This window comes from Crocodylus siamensis, chromosome 13 (assembly GCF_052110815.1).
Source record: "Crocodylus siamensis isolate JL-2025a chromosome 13, ASM5211081v1, whole genome shotgun sequence".
NCBI lineage: Eukaryota > Metazoa > Chordata > Crocodylia > Crocodylidae > Crocodylus > Crocodylus siamensis.
The window spans coordinates 4,730,580-4,743,090 of record NC_143407.1 but is presented as its reverse complement, the minus strand read 5'-3'; the positions used below and the strand labels follow the sequence as shown (position 1 = coordinate 4,743,090).

General features: G+C 51.0%; 1 protein-coding gene across 4 annotated transcripts in view; it reads right to left on the bottom strand.

Annotated features, from left to right (window-relative positions):
• BLACAT1 (BLACAT1 overlapping LEMD1 locus) overlaps positions 1-12,511 on the bottom strand; it is a 59,391-nt gene that overhangs the window by 35,608 nt on the left and 11,272 nt on the right. Inside the window, exons 1-3 of one of the 4 annotated variants that reach the window (XM_090025597.1) lie at positions 6,400-6,696; positions 5,349-5,409; positions 1,446-1,558 (exon numbers count right to left, since the gene is read on the bottom strand). The exons of 2 other annotated variants lie outside the window; for them this stretch is intronic. The gene's annotated coding sequence lies outside the window, so the exon portion shown is untranslated. Of the gene's footprint in view, positions 1-1,445; positions 1,559-5,348; positions 5,410-6,399; positions 6,697-12,511 lie in introns of those variants that run through there. One more of the 4 variants, XM_090025600.1, reaches the window with a different exon arrangement.

Here is a 12,511-nt window from a genome sequence, read left to right as displayed (position 1 = left end):
ATCTAAGAGGTAAAGCACTGCAAAAGCCGGGAGAGATGCTGTCCCCGGATATATGCAGAGACGACCCGAGGAAGGCCTGAGCAACTCTGACTTGGTAACGGAGAGAGAGGAACCCTGCCAGGCTGCATGTGATGCTTCAGCGGTCGGGATGTGAGGAGGGGAGAAGGAACAAAGAGAGAGAGGCGATTAGAGGGGAATTTCCTGGAAAGGATTGCGAGAGCGTGTTGCAACAGCGGAGGGAAAGTTTGTCGAGAGGCAGACTGAGAGAGGAGGCTGAACCAGTGTCGGCGGTGCTTTCTCAAGTGTTAAGGGCACCCTCGCCCTTGCCTCCCCGTATCACTCTGTAACACAACCCGCCCAGACCCAGCCCTGCCCAGAGACCCAGCTCATCCTGACCGTAACTCCACTGAGTTCAGCGGGTTAATGTGGACGAAACGGGGCTCGAGAACACCACTCATTTTTACTACAGGAAACCAGGAGCAGCTCTGCCGACCACAGCCGACGCGCCACCACAGCACCGTGCCACCGGCCACGAACGAGAATCCAATTTGCTGGATTTCGCCTTGGTCAGGGAACATTTGAGAGGAGCGTCTGCCCCCCGTCCCTGCCCCACACAGTGGGAAAAGGGCGCTGCGAACTGCAGTCCCAGCAGAGAGGGAGCCTTGCAGCGGCATGCAGCCACCTGGCCTGCCCGAGGAGCAGCTGCTGGTCACCCTGTGGGCTGCGGCTGCCGATCCAGCCGCCTGACTGGCCAGCTGCACCTCCTCCATCTGAACGGACCCAGCAAGCCCCCGGCCCACCACATCTGCCCCCTCCATCCCTGGCAGAGGCTCTGCCAGGCTCCTGCTGTTGGCCCCTGCCACAGACAAGCTCCTTCTGGCAGGACGACACCTACTGCAGTTTGCACTAAGGCCTCCCTGGGGGGGGGCCGGGAGGCAGGAAGGTGTCCATCCCACAGCCCTTGCCGCCCTCTGCCTTCCTCCACCTCGCACTGGTGAGATGGGTCTTTTTTGTACAGAATACAACGAAACGAGAGCGGGAGAAGCAAAAGCAACGGACCCAAAGTCCTGCAGCAAACATCTCCATCCCATCCGGTGGGAAGGTCTTCCCGAGTGAGGTTTCCAAGGCGAGACGCCGCGTCACTATCTACACCGCCTTGCCTTCTGCCACCACCACACAACCACAAGTTTAAGCGCAAGAGCATCTCCCCATCCTCTGCCTCAAAGAAACATCAAATCAGGCCCCAGACTTCTTCCTCCGTGGCTTCCCTTTCATGCAGCAGGTTCACAAACTCAACAGGCCTGATCCGTGGGGTTCAGATACGGATTCTCCTCCTCCCCCCACGCCACCCTGCTGCCCCTAAACTCTGGCACCCGCTGGGATCTTCGGTTTAGCCTTTCCCCCTACACAGAGATGACAGCTCAGCGTGAGATTTGAATCCTCACCATCGTCTGGGCCGAGTCAGCGTTCGGACAGTGGTTGAGGGTCATCGCTAACATCCAGTCTGGGGCTTGTCCTCGTTGGTGCTGGTGTTGGTTATTAAATGGAGGGCGTCACACTGGAGAAAGTAAGAAAACCACCAAGCCATTTGTCCTCTTTATCAAGCTACAGGCCAAAAACTCCTCTCCCTTAGACCTGCTTCGCCCCAGCCCCGCTTGCCACCCTTCAGACCTCTTCCTACTTCACCTGAGAGGAGAACCCTAAAGGATAACTGGGGCCTGGACAGCCCTGCATGCTCTCCTATCGGGCCCTGTAGTTCAGGGCCTTGGGAGTGAATTGTTTAAATCTGTTCTAGCAGGGTACGGGCTGTGCAAGGCTAGGGGAAGGGGAAGGGGAAGGAGAGGGAATACAGCTGCCAACAACACCAGCAGAAGCCCTGAGCTCAGTCTCCTGTGAAGCTCCCTGGAGATGCCTCCTGCCGGCATTCCCCCATTGCTGGCTGGAGAATAATTAGCTGAAGCAGCTGCTGGAACAAGTTGGATTAAAATGATACGAGATGGATTTCATTTGCTTTGATTCACTTGTTCTTGGTGTGTCGCTTCCCGCCCCCTCACCCCCTTGCCTGCGCTTCTGGAGTTGTACACCCACAAAGCCATTCCTTTGGGATGAGGGAACTCGGTGCGTGTGTGCACGCGTGTGCAATGGCATGTGCTGGGCCCCGCACTGGTTGTCACACTCTGCTAGGACAGGCCAGAATGGCAGGTTTGCAGGTCCGCTCAGCACTCTCCTTGACTTCAAGGTACATCAATCCAGAACGGGACCCACGAGAGCTGGAGTTTTCAGAGACTTGCTAGATCACCTGCTTCATTCCCAGGGGGACCAGACATCCAGCCAGGGCCCTTTCGCTTGGGCAGGGAAGCCCCAGAGACCTCAGAGATGATGCTGAAACCTGGAGCTCCCATTGTTTCAGCATGAGCAATTGCCTGCTCTCTCTTCCTCTCTCTCTCCCCTCTGGCCTGGCTCCTTCTGGGCCTGGCTGAAAGCGTAGTCTGTACCTTTGCACTGCCCTGAGTTGGCAGGAGTAGTAGTGGCAGGAGCAGTGAGGGCTGCATTATTACACGGCACCCACAGCTGCAGGGAGAGAAGCAAGTGCCCGAACTCGAATCTGGACCCGGTCTTGCTCAGACCTTTGGCGGTCCTTCTTGGGCTTTCATTCAGGCAGCAGAAAGAGACTCCCTCGGCCAGCATCCTCCAACAGCGTGCCTCCCCGCTCAGCCCTAGCAGTAAAATTAGGAGGGAATGGCCTACTAATGGCTGCTTTTCGACGTTTACATTGTGGTAGTGCTTAAGGACTGCAGCTGGGTTGCACTAGGCGCTGAACAGAGGTAGGACGACCCTGTGCAGAAGAGCTCACGGTGGCTGAAAAGGCTGATGGTATGGGAAGGGCTTGAGGGCTACTCTGTTAGCACTTGGAGGTCTCCAGATGGGAGCCCCATGAGAAGAGCAAAGTCTTCTTCCATGCTGGATCCTGAGAGTACCAGCAGCTCCCAATCAGCCCCACTTTAATTCCCGATGCCTTTGTCCCCTTGGCAGAGAGAGTATGCCCGCTTCAGCCAACAAATTGCTACTCCCAGCCAAATCCCACTGCGTGGCACTCCAGGGAGTGGGCGCTCACGTGCTGAAGGGCAGAAAGAGGGGGCCCGCTTGCTGCCTGTCAAGCTTTACTATAGTAACAGGTAGGGATGTACATCTTATGAGAGAGAGGTGGATGTGCAAAGCCACCCCCCAAAAAAACATGCTCGGTGGAGGTTCCCTGACTGCAGACTCAAGGCGTATTTAATTGCAGTTCGCTACCCAATGGGTCATGACGCTTGGCCCAGGAAGGGCTTGAAGTGGGGAGGGAGGGAGGTGGGTGCCTGTGCAGCCGGTGATCTCTGGGCTCTCCTTGCCCAGCAGAGCAGGAGCAGGCACAAGAGCGGGGTGAGCAACCACCTTTCAGTATTGGATCCCGTCCTCACTCCACGCCAGAACCTAAATCTGCTTTCACTTCATTTGTTTTAAATTAGGGCCCAGGGCAGCTGCAGCTGGGCATGCTAGGGCCAGGGGACAGATTAAACAGGTGATTGGAGAGATGGATGCACTCATTAAGCTGTCGAAAGAGGACGAGGGCTGCCACTTCTCCCCAGGCTGCTTGTTGGGTTGGGCAGGTGGGGTCGATGCCAGCTGGCGTGGCTTGTCCCCGTCAAGGTTGCTCCCCACCATTTGGGGGCACGGAGGGTCCCGCTCCTTTGCTTGTGGGGAGTGGACATGTATTCTCCTGGCGTGAGGCACCAAGGCTTCCCCAAAATGTGCGGCTGCTGCCCAACCCTGGCACCCCCACGCACTTCAAGTCTCTCCCCGTACAGAGCAGTTCCCTCCTGCTGTGAGCACGCGCCAGCATTTCCTACTCCGCTTCTACTGAAACCCGCGATGGCGCGGCCAAGGGTCCTGGGGAAAGATCAGCTTCTCCAGCAGGTGCTGGAGACACCGCTTCTCTGCTCATTTCAGGCTTACGTCAGTGAAACTCCACTTGTTTCAGCGATGCCCCCGCTCTGAGAGCTCAGAGCTACTGCTGTCTGCTCCGTCCCTCTCCTCCGGGCATTGTTAACGTGCCCATCACCCTCGCGTCGGAGCATGGAAAGATGAACGGGACCTAATTTAGGCTTACTGAAATGCTGGGGAGCTTCCTCGTCTCCCACAGCACGACAGGAGGAGCAACAGCCCCGTGTCTCGGTGTCAAAGAGCCAGTAAAATCTTGCGTCTGGGTACGAGACACATCTCTGTCCATGGGCCGGGGTCGGGGCGCACCGAAGCCAGCGGTGATGGGGGCGGCTCGGAGCTCGCTGACGGACGCAGCGGGAACAAAGGGGATCTTGGAAGGAGCCTGAGCTTCCCAGTAGGACTTTCATTAACTGCGTCTGCACAAGGCAGCTGCGTCACCAGCTGCTTTGCTTGCAATACAGATATTTCGCCGCTCCCCGGGACCTGCAGGAGAGAGCCTGCTCCTGCTCCCAGAAGGATCAGGCCCCAAATTGGAGCTTTTCTCTCTTCACATCTTTCCTCTCCTGGAGGAGGTGGTTGGGAATTCAGGAAAGGACACCCCCCCCCCCGCGCCCGACCTGCCCCCTGGACACCAGGGCTGGAGGAGCCCCCATCCAGGTCCTCTTGGCAGCGTGCAGTGGTTTTGATTCAGAGGTGCACACTCTCTCTCATTCCCTTTGTCTTTTCCTCCCTCACTCTCCCCTCTCATTGCCCCTGCTGGAGCATCCGGTAGAGGAAAATAATTATTCTTCTCAATGGGTTAGCACAGTCCACACGCAGGCGTGCACACAGCCTCACACAGTCTCTTTATCACTAGTACCCAAATGGGTGCACAAACCGATGGAGACCCTTTCGGTTCTTCAGACCAGAGCTGCATAGCAGGCACCACTTGGGTACAAACACTGATGCACACATGAAGCACGGAAAGAAAAGAAACCACGCTGAAATCGAGACAGTTACTAAAAGGAGTCAGTCCTCTTCCTGTCTACAGAAGTCACCGTGTCCAGTCAGTTTAGTGCACACACCCAGTCCTTTTCTTCACTTGTTTTTTCCTGAAACTTGGCATTACCTCATTGTAGAAAATGCAGCAAATTTCACACACCGTGGGTTTCTTTTTTTAGCTCTAGGATTTGCATGGTAAGTTTTATGACAAAGAACAAGGATTTTTTTTTTTATGAGCTGTCTCAGAAACACTGATCTCTAGTCATCACAGGAACAGTTAATATTTTTTCTTAAACGACTTAATGACGTTCAGAAAGACACATTCACTCAAGACCAAGTTTCACGTCTTCATCCTTCAGTCCACACACACAAGAAAAAAAATATACCTCTGAACTAAGCAGGGAGTTTATCTTTCCTCTTTGCCAGCAACCAAGGAATGATACTTGACTGAAATAGATAAGAGAGCTTAAATCTATTTTAGCTAAACACACACTTATTTATACATGAACATACGTATTACATGTATTTTACACATAGAGTGCACAGTGCGTACTGTATTTACATATGCATATGTGTCTATATTCTCTCTGTGTGTATGCACACACACATACACATGTATATGAGTATACTAATATGCATTCATATTGCACATATACGATACATATATGATAACACACATAATACATATATGATAACACGGGGACATTTCATACAGTACACAGTGTGTCTTTCTATGCACACATATGCATATGCAAACACATTCCCATCAAGTACAGGCTTGATATTTGACTACAACAGCTAAAGAATTTACACGTATGCTAGCTGATTACACACGAGCATTAATACGTGCTGCATACATGACACACAATGTACGCGTACATGGATATATATGCACATATCCATAAATTCATGCACATATATGCATTAGATTAATACCTAACTAAAACAAAAGAAAACTTTGATTTCTTGAAGCTGAGCCACATATCTGCTCATGGATACAACTAGTGCACGTAAAGAAGTCAACTGCATGCATGGTACACGATATGACTGCATATATATGAATATGCATAGGCAAACACATTCACACACGCAGTACTCGACAGAAACAGATAAAGAATTTCTCTCTCCTTTAGCTGCTCAAATACACAAGCAAACACACGCGCACACACACATTGCCTGCATAGTATACATGCACACAGCGCATGATAAGGGCAACAAATGTGTGCATGTAAGATAGCGAAGGCAATTATGTGTATACACACACATATACAAGTACACTTTTACACACACACACATATACATGCACTGTATATAGTGGATGTGTACGCATGAACACAGGCTCATATTCACAGTCTCTCACACACGCGCACACACAGACAATTCCACTATGCAAGACTTTAAACAAAGAACGAAAGAGAAAAAAAAACGCCGTCTTACTTTTTCCTCCTTTTTTTTTTTTTTCCTCTCCTCTCTGCTGCCTTAATTTCAGGACTTCAGTGGGACTGGAATTCTTTGGTAGAGATTATGAAAAGCAACTTAACAAACCACTGAGCTCTGAACACAGACTCGCAGAGGGAATAGCTTTGCCAGCAAAGCAGAGAAGGAACAAAAGCCCAGCAGTAAGAGCGGTGCTGAATAGGTGTCTTCCTAATTGTAAGGGAATTGTATGGATGTGTGTGTGCGTGTGCGTGTGTGTGTGTGTGTGGTAGCAGGGTGGGAGGGAGGCGGGTGGAAGGGGAGATATGAAGAGGCCTCCCTCCCACACAGACTGTGGAAGGGAGCCTGCAACCTGAATGTGAGGTTATTGAATAAATTATCCTCCGTCTCTGGCTCTCTCCTCATTGGGCCACGGAGCAGTGAACACTTCTGCATCAATGATGTGATGATGAGATCTTTGCATTCACTGCACAATCTCACACTGTTACCTTCTGCTAGGACAGACACACCGAGCTGTGCATTCTCCCCCGTTCGAAAGCTCAATTAAGATCCTAAATCATTCCAAGGGGATGAAGCGGAGAATTAATTTGCTTTCTCGCTCTCTCCATCCCCCCCGCCCCGGCACACACACACACAAACACAGTCTATGGTCCTTCTCTTTGTTTTCTTTTCTCCCTCTTGATATCAAAGCAGATGAAAAAGGCAATGTGGCCCAGGAAAAGGAATACTGCTTAAAAAAAATAAGAAACATTTCAGTGCTCCAAATTCGGCTTTCAACAGGCAGGGAAATTAAAAATAGCTGGCACAGCTCTAAATCGGAGGCAGCATTGTTTCTCTAATGAATGCAATTAGTAAAGTGAGGAAAGGAGTGCATTCCCCCTTGTCCTTCCACACAAGCCCTTCCAAATGGGATGCAGAAAGAACATTTTTCCCCTCCAAGAACTGCTTGGATACGAGGCCCCCACACACTTTCTTTTCCACACGCATTTCACCATCAAATCTTCCCTCCAGCTAAAGCTAGGACTTCCTCTCAATCTCTTCGCTAAGAATTTGCTCTCAGGGTTCAGAAATAATTTAATCCACATCCTCATACCAAACTCATGTAGGTCATGCCCCCACCCTAATGGGGGTTTCTAAAAGCCAAGGCAAGCCAAGGGTCTCCTGCTTCTGTTCCCTTGCTTACTTGTTCGACCATCACTGTCCTTGCTGCCCTCACGTTAGCTTTGGTAAATCCAGGACTGTGCGGTGCGCCTCGAACAACTGGTCTGTTAGTCTGGTATTTATTTAGTTTTAAAACTTCCAGGGTGAGTCAGCTTCTTTGCAATCCTGTGGCTCTCACACCTAAGGGTAGGGCAGCATTGTCTGCCTTTGCCTCGGCTACAAAGAGTCTGCTTTTCCAGTGGGAGCTACGCCGTAGCGTGCCAGCCTTTGGCACTGGAGAGCTCAGACACGGAGCTCTGTTAGCTGTCAGGCACTCTCACACAGGGAGTGGTGAAAACTGCAAATGCCTGGACACGAAACTAGACTGGAATAAATGCTAAGCAGGGCAGAATAGGAACCAGTCCTGCTCTAGACTGGACCCCCATTTTAGATGCCTTGCCATACCCCCTGCATCATGGTCTGTCCAGACAAAACCAAGGAAATACGGAGGCGAGGAGGGCTTTGAAAGTGAAGAAGGACCTGCTTGGAGTTAATGGAGGGGAAGGAAAGCCAGTATATAGGTTCAGACAGGGAAGGCTGCTGACTGTCGGAAAGCTAGCCAGCTAGCCTGACCAATAAAACCCAGCTCACAGCCTAGATCAGCGGGGCAAAGTCAGACTCTTTCAAATCAGAGTCGGCTCTTCCAGCGTATCCAGAGCAGGGAGATGAGGCGAGAGTGATAGGAAAGAGGGAGTTGCATGGGACGCTATGAAAAGGGAGAAGTGCCAGAGACCCCACGGTGCCCACCAGGTATTTCCCTGTCACTAAACACTTTTGTGTAGAAGATGCTCATATCCTCTGGCAATGGGGAGCAGTATAAACCCTTAAAGTAGGTAGGTAGGTACATTGATTGCTTCACCCAACTGTGCACATCAAAGAATTGATCAATCAGCCTACCTACCTTGTCAAATCAATACAGAGAAGGCGCACTAGTGAGCACAAATGACCAGGCTGTATGACTCCTTTTGATCAAACCCAGCAATTCCTAGGCTGGGCGATGATTTTGGACAACACCAGGCTCCTGGGGCTGTGTAACCCTCACACCAATGCCAGCATGAGAGCGGTGCCACCTGTGTGCATCTCCTTGTCTTTGACATAGTTTCATAGCTGGTCGGGTCGGAAGGGACCTGAGCAGATCATCGAGTCCGACCCCCCGCCATGGCAGGAAAGAGTACTGGGGTCAAACGACCCCAGCAAGGTGTTCATCCAACCTCCTCTTAAACACCCCCAGGGCAGGAGCCTGCACCACTTCTCTTGGAAGCTGGCCCCAGACCCTAGCCGCCCTGACTGTGAAGTCGCGCCTCCTGATGTCTAGTCTGGATCTCCCCTCTGCCAGCTTGTGACCGCTATTCCTGGTCACTCCTGGCAGTGCTCGGGGGAACAGGGACTCCCCCAGTGCCTGCTGGTCCCCCCTGACTACTTTGTAACAGGCCACTAGATCCCCCCTCAGCCTTCTTTTGTGGAGGCTGAACAGGTTCAGGTCCCGTCGCCTCTCCTCGTAGGGCCTGCCCTGCTGCCCCTGACCATGTGAGTGGCCTCCTCTGGACCCTTTCCATGCTGCCCACATCCCTCCTGAAGTGCGGCGCCCAGAGCCGGATGCAGTACTCCCGCTGCGGCCTGACCAGTGCCGCATAGAAGGGGAGGATCACCTCCCTGGCCCTGCTCGAGATGCATCTGTGGATGCAGGACAAGGTGCGGGTGGCCTTCCTGACCGCGTCCCCACGCTGCCGGCCCGTGTTCATCTTGGAGTCAGTGATGACCCCGAGATCCTTTTCTGCCTCTGCCCTGCCGAGAAGGGAGTTCCCAGCCTGTAGGTATGGTGCTGGCTCTTCCTCCCCAGGTGCAGCACCTGGCACTTGTCAGTGCTGAATCCCATCCTGTTCTTATCCGCCCACCCCTGTAACCTGTCTAGATCTGATTGCAGCCTGTTCCTCCCTTCTAGCGTGCCCACGTCCCCCACATCTTAGTGTCGTCTGTGAATTTGAACCCCCTCATCCAAGCCACTGATGAAGATGTTGAACAGTGTGGGCCCGAGGACCGAGTCCTGCGGTCCCTTGCATTTTGTAAAAAATGGTCTCGATGTCCTTCATTTGCACACTGCCCATAATGCAGCTCGGCGAGACTTCTGCTCGGAGCTAACACATAGCTGGCAGAAATAAAAACGTCATGGGAGATTGGCTTATATTTTTTATATATGAGCTGTCACCAGGAAACTATTTGCTATTCGGGTCAAAGGCATGGGAGCAGTCAGAGTGGCCTGCCATAAGTGGAAGGCATTTGCTTTGCCCATGGTAGGCAAGACTGCCACAACCACAAAGAACAGGCTGAAGGGCACTGGCTAGCAGCAGTAGTAAATAATCCTTTAAAACACAGAGGGCCAGGCTGCGAACCCTTTCCTACTGTTGGTGAATAGCTACACACACAGACCATCCCACGGCCTCTAATAGGGTCTACATGTAAAGCTCATCCCTGATACAAGGAGAGAAAGGACAATTAGACCCCAAATGATTCAAAGTTATCAGCCAAGCAGGGTGCAATTGGTCACTTGGGCTCTGTCTAATACACCGGTGATTCTCAACCGGGGAATCGCAGCACACTGGGGTGCCTTGAAATCCTTTCAGGGGAGTCGTGGCGTACCGCACAGTGTTAGCACATGAGTCACAAGACGAACCCAGAGATTTCCAATAGAAATCCAGAGTGTGAAAAATATTCTGACCTGCTGCGGGGCTTTGAGGTCTTTGCAACAGAAGTACGCTATTATTTTCTTTTTGTTATCAAAAAATGAGCAAAAACTAAGAGTGGGGAGGGAAAGAGGGGGCTCAACTCTGTTGAGGGGTGCCTCGAGCCCAGAAAAGGTGGAGAACTAGTGGTCTAGCAAGCGCGTTTCCATCAGCCCGTGCAGAGTGTCTTGCTAACACAGCTTCCCACACCCCAGCAGACTCGGTCCCTTTCTGCAGTGCTGCCGTGCCTCGTGTACTTTGGGCCAGATGCTGATCCTGTGTGCTCATCCTATCTAGCACCGGGGTCCCACTGAAATATCGGGGGGGTCACGCCAGACTGCGAGTAGCACAGCCTGTCCCTTATTATAAAAGTTAACTCACAGCAAAGCAACTCCTGTGCTCCTCACTCAGCCCGTACGCAGGGGAAACTCCCACAGAATTCAAGAGACGGAAAAAAACCTGGCAGGATTAGACCACAAACAGCAAACACCTCGGTGCCTTCCCGACACCAGACACCCCCCCCCCGGAGCCTGTGGTTTGAATTTAAGGAAGGAGGATTTGGCAAGGTTTTGCAGTGTCAGAAAAACATCCTAGCAGTGGACTGCAGGCTTCTGAATTGTTGCTGTTACGGCCGAGACATTTTTTCCACGGGTTTTAGAGAGATTCATCACTGTGATTGCAACACATTTCTGTCCAATAATAGCGATCGATGTTACCTGGAGTGCCCTATTTTTAGATGCATTTTCTTTCAAATCATGGACCACTTAGGGCCTTCAGTCCTCTCGTACAGCTCTCATTAACATCACTGGCAGCTCTCCACGCTCAGCGATGGCAGGAGATGGCTGCATTTATGAAATTAGCTTCATTAGCCCAGAAAAAAAAAGATATCGTTTTGCCACAAATGTCCAAATGGACCTGACTGCCATTCTGCTTGGCTTTTGGGAGCTGGGGATTGAGCCATGTGCTTGTTGGAAGGCAATTCTTCCAAGCTTTTGTACAATTTTACCCATGACCTTGATGTAATCATGGAGTTTTAATGAACCTAGGGTGGAATATACACACTGGATAAAAGATATCTCCATACATCGCACCTCCATGATACATTCAGCTGAGAGAAACTTTTGAGAGAGAGAGTAATTAACTGTTAAAATGGCTTGCCAAGAGATGCAGTAGACTAGCAGGAACTGTTGACTAAAATCCTCTGGCCACTATTACGCAGGATGTTAGACTGGGCAACCTAAACATATACGAACCTAGGAAATGTAGGATAATAAGAGGAGATTTGGGCTCATGATTTTTCTGTAGCTCGGAGAGAATATTTTATTTTACAAAGGCTATGCGGCCAGCTGGGAAGATTTTTTGTTCAAGCTTTGCAATATGTGGTGTTTCTCTTAGCCTCCTGGAGTCACGTGATCATGGAAAATTTGCAGCTTTTATAGGAGACCTTAAAAAAAAAATAAAAAAAAAAGTCTGTTTCCAACCCAACTGGTCACTGGGAAAAGCTTGAAAAGCTGAACCCTAAAGGATAAAAAGTAGAAGGCAACTAACAAGAAACAATACTGCATTATGTTTTAAAGAAACTCTCAAGAATGTTAAGCCAGCCGCAGGATTTTATGAGACTGACTTGCTATCTGGATGCTTGCGGTTGGTGAGACGATGAATTTTCTATGTAGAACCATTTAATACTGAAAAGGCACCACCTGCCAGCTTGTAAAATGGTCAGATTGTCTTGTGAAAAGAACTCATCAGCTTTGAAAACCTGAACTTAATTGACACTGAAGAAGCCCTGGGATAAGCAGCTCCTCTTGCATACAGATAGCTCCCCAATGGCGTTTCTCTAGGCCACTGTAATAACCCCGACCTGGCTAAGGCAGGTAGGAATGGAAAGGGCACATGGCATGGGAAATGGCTGGAAATGGGAGTGAGGTGCAAAGACAAGCAAGGAGCAAAGGTGAGATGGGGGAGCGTGGAGGAGGGCGGATGAGGAATGGGGCTAGACAGGGAAAGCCACGGAGCGCGTCTCCAGGATCCAAGCGATGATTCCCCCCTCCCCTTCCCCAAAGCAGAGCAGAGAGGGGATGGGATCATCTGTCTTCATTACATCATCCAAATAGGCTCTGTCAGTTTACACTGTAAAACTAATCAATACGCTCCCGGAGACCTTGCCGGCTGCAGGCCTCCCGTCACGCGTT